Here is a 4748-nt window from a genome sequence, read left to right on the forward strand (position 1 = left end):
ACCGTGCCCCACTCGCCACCCCGCCGTGTCGTACGACGTCGCCGCCCTCGACTACACCCCCTCCGCCTCTCCGTCGAAGCTCGGAGCCACCGCAACGGCCTCCCCGAGCTCGCCTTCAACCACGGACGCCGGCGACCCCCTTCTTCCCCGGCGCCGACCTGCTGCTCCTAAGCACCCACGGGCCTTTCTTGCGCCACGCGGTGAGCTCCTCTACCTCCTCCCCCACTCCGCTAGCTCGCCCACGCTCCCTAGCTTTTCCCCCACGCGCGCCCGAACGCCGCGCCGCGGAGCTCGCCGCCGGCGGGTCTCCGGTGACCAAATGGTCACGGGCTCAAGCTCACAGCGCTCCCCACCGCACGTAGAAGCTCCCCAGCCCCTCCGCTTGCTCGACCGCCTGCCGTAGCCCTGTTTCCGTCGGGCACCCGTGCGCGCCGCCGCCTCCGCCGCTCGCCGGCGCCGATTCCGGCCGAGTCCGGCGAAGCCCCGGCCACCCCTGGATGCGGCGCTGCGAGTTCTTTCGAATGGGCCTAGCCCCGTTCCTCCCCGAGCCCCGTAGCGCAATTCCGGCCAACTCCGGCAAGGGACCGCCGCGGTTTTGGTCGCCGGAGTTGCGCCGGCGCCGGCCGCCGACGTGGCTGGCCTGGCCCCCCCAGTGCCACTGCCAGTGGGCCCGTGGGCCCCGTTGACTGGGTCCACCCAGTCAACGTGCTGACTGGGCAGGCCCAGCCACTGACATGCGGGCCCCGCCGCAAAATTAAAAAAAAGAAAAAGAAAAAGAAAATGTTTTATAAATAAAAATAATTAGTTTAATTAATCTCTCACTGACAGGTGGGCCCAGTAGTTAATTAACTAAAAACTAATTAGTTTAATCCTCTGTTAACCCACTGTCTATGACAGGTGGGTCCCCCTTGTCAGTTTGACCAGTCAACCCGGACTGTTGACCGCTGACGTCACTCATACGTCATGCTGACGTCATGTCCCTTTTTCTGTTAATTAAATAATTCCAGAAATTCAAATAAACTTTGAAAATTCATATCTTTTAAACCGTAACTCGGATGAAAATGTTTTCTATATGAAAGTTGCTCAGCACGACGAGACGTATCCGAATACGCAGTCCGTTCGTCCACCACACCTCCCTAACCTATCGAACTAGCAACTTTCCCCCTCCGGTCCGTCTGTCCGAAAACGTGAAACATCGGGAATACCTCCCGGATGTTCCCCCCCCCCTTCACCGGTACCACCTACTGTCGCGTTAGGACACCCCTAGCACCGCTCATTGTCATGTCACGCATCGTCATGCTTATGTTTGCATTGTATTTACTGTTTCTTCCCCCTCTTCTCTCCGGTAGACTACGAGACCGACACTGCTGCTGCCCAGTTCGACTACGGAGTCGACGACCCCTCCTACTTGCCAGAGCAACCAGGCAAGCCCCCCCCCTTGATCACCAGATATCGCCTACTCTCCTCTATACTGCTTGCATTAGAGTAGTGTAGCATGTTACTGCTTTCGGTTAATCCTATTCTGTTGCATAGCCTGTCATTGTTGCTACAGTTGTTTCCCTTACCTGCTACCCTACTGCTTAGTATAGGATGCTAGTTTTCCATCAGTGGCCCTACATTCTTGTCCGTCTGCTGTGCTATACTATCGGGCCGTGATCACCTGGGCGGTGGACACGGGCATATACTCATATATTATATACATGACACCTGAGATGACTAAAGTCGGGTCGGCTCGTAGGAGTACCCGCAAGTGGATCTTTGTGGCGAAGCGACAGGGCAGGTTGAGACCGCCTAGGTGAGAGGTGGGCCTGGCCCTGGTCGGCGTTCGCGAATACTTAACACGCTTAACGAGATCTTGGTATTTGATCTGAGTCTGGCCATTTGGTCTATACGCACTAACCATCTACGTGGGAGTAGTTATGGGTATCCCGACGTCGTGGTATCAGCCGAAGCTCTTTTGACGTCAGCGACTGAGTGGCGCGCGCCGTGTTGGACCGCTTTGACGTAACCGCCGTGATCATGTGGGTTGCTAGGTCTGCTCGCGGCCGCGTTCGCAACGTGCAGGTGTGCTTAGGGCGATGGGCCCAGACCCCTGCGCGCATAGGTTTAGACCGGCGTGCTGACCTCTCTGTTGAGCCTAGGTGGGGCTGCGACGCGTTGATCTTACGAGGCCGGGCATGACCCAGGAAAGTGTGTCCGGCCAAATGGGATCGAGCGTGTTGGGTTATGTGGTGCACCCCTGCAGGGAAGTTTATCTATACGAATAGCCGTGTCCCTCGGTAAAAGGACGACCCGGAGTTGTACCTTGAGCTTATGACAACTAGAACTGGATACTGAATAAAATACACCCTTCCAAGTGCCAGATACAACCCGGTGATCGCTCTCTAACAGGGCGACGAGGAGGGGATTGCCGGGTAGGATTATGCTATGCGATGCTACTTGGAGGACCTCACTCTATTCTCTTCTATATGCTGCAAGATGGAGATGACCAGAAGCGTAGTCTTCGACAGGACTAGCTATCCCCCTTTTAATTCTGGCATTCTGCAGTTCAGTCCACTGATATGCCCCTTTACACATATACCCATGCATATGTAGTGTAGCTCCTTGCTTGCGAGTACTTTGGATGAGTACTCACGGTTGCTTCTCTCCCTCTTTTTCCCCCTTTCCTTTCTATCTGGTTGTCGCAACCAGATGTTGGAGTCCAGGAGCCAGACGCCACCGTCGACGACGACACCTACGGCACTGGAGGTGCCTACTACTACGTGCAGGCCGCTGACGACGACCAGGAGTAGTTAGGAGGTCCCAGGCAGGAGGCCTTGCCTCTTCGATCGTTGCTACTTTTGTGCTAGCCTTCTTAAGGCAAAACTTGTTTAACTTATGTCTGTACTCAGATATTGTTGCTTCCGCTGACTCGTCTGTGATCGAGCACTTGTATTCGAGCCCTCGAGGCCCCTGGCTTGTATTATGATGCTTGTATGACTTATTTATGTTTTAGAGTTGTGTTGTGATATCTTCCCGTGAGTCCCTGATCTTGGTCATACACATTTGCGTGCATGATTAGTGTACGGTCAAATCGGGGGCGTCACATGCTTCAGCCTGTTATGATTAAACATGTTTGCAATGACAATTAGAGATTATAGTTTCTCATGCCATGCATAAGTAGCTGGGAGTGGATAATGATTTATCTTGGATATCAACATAGTGTTAAAATGATTGTGATGTAGTATGATGATATGGTATCCTCCTCTGAATGTTCAAGTGGCTTGACTTGGCACATGTTCATGCATGTAGTTGAATCAAAACCAACATAGCATCTATAATATTTATGTTCATGGTGTTCATATCCTACTCATGCTAGTGTCCAATGTTACTTATGCATAATGCCTGGTCATGATCGTTGTTGCTCTCTAGCTGGCCGCTTCTCAATCTTAATTGCTAGCCTTCGCCTGTACTAAGCGGGAATTATGCTTGTACATCAAAAACCTTGAACCCAAAGTTATTCCAGATGAGTCCACCATATCTACCTATATGCGGTATTACCCTACCATCCTAAGTAAATTTGCATGTGCCACCTCTAAAAAATTCTAAAAAATTATCCGTTTTGTGTGCCCGGATCGTTCATGGAACGACAAGAGGTGGTCGATATCTTCAATGCTAAGAGAGTTATTCTCAGGTTGAGTGTTTATTCAATCGCCATCGCACGAGAAAATGGGCGGTAATAGGGATGCCCAGTCCCAAACTGCAAACATAAAAAGAGTTCATCTCTGGATTAATCAAACAAAAACTCCCAATGGAGTCAAAACCTTTACTTTTACCGCTTGGGAACCGCCACTAGCGTGCTTAGCATGGAAGATGTTGATAACTGATGGTCGTGAAGTGAATAAGAAGGGTGCATGTCTCAAAATATCATTTACCTCTGTTTTAAAAATTGAGCTCTGGCACCTCTGCAAATCCCTGCTTCCCTCTGTGAAGGGACTTTCTATTTACTTTTATGTTGTGTCATCACCTTCTAAAAACAAGCGCCAGAAACTGAGTAGAGCACAGCTGTCATGATTTATGCATTATGTATAGCTAATGTTGGGTGCATCATGACTGGATCTTTACAATCATGAATTACAATGTTTAGTCGCTGCTTGAACTTTGGAGGTGCTCTGCATTTATGTTTTGCGGTCTCAGAAAGGGCTAGCAAGATACCATTATTGTCATATTATATCATCGTTGTTTTGACAACGTGTTGCTGCTTGAGATATCTTATTATTGCTCGCTAGCTGATTATGTCATTGATATGAGTTAATATAATTTTAAAATGTTATTGTTGACATGGTTAGTTATAATGCTGGCTTAAAACCTGGGTGTTGTTTAAGCTTATTTATGCAACCAAGAGCAAAAGAGTTCGTAAAAGTTTTTCTTTGTCACTTTCAGTTTATCAACTGAATTTCTTGAGGACAAGCAAAGGTTTAAGCTTGGGAGAGTTGATACGTCTCCAACATATCTACTTTTTCTCACGCTTTTCCTCTTGTTTTGAACTCTAAATTGCATGATTTGAATGAAACTAACCCTGGACTGACGCTGTTTTCAGCAGAATTACCATGGTGTTGTTTTTGTGCAGAAATAAAATTCTCGAAATGGAACAAAACTTTGCGAGGATTTTTTATATCAATAATAAGAATTTTTGGAGCCAAGACCCACCAGAGAGGGGCCCTTGGTTGGGCACAACCCACCAGGGCGCCCCCCCTCTCCTGGCGCTC

Source organism: Aegilops tauschii, chromosome 2 (genome assembly GCF_002575655.3).
Source record: "Aegilops tauschii subsp. strangulata cultivar AL8/78 chromosome 2, Aet v6.0, whole genome shotgun sequence".
NCBI lineage: Eukaryota > Viridiplantae > Streptophyta > Magnoliopsida > Poales > Poaceae > Aegilops > Aegilops tauschii.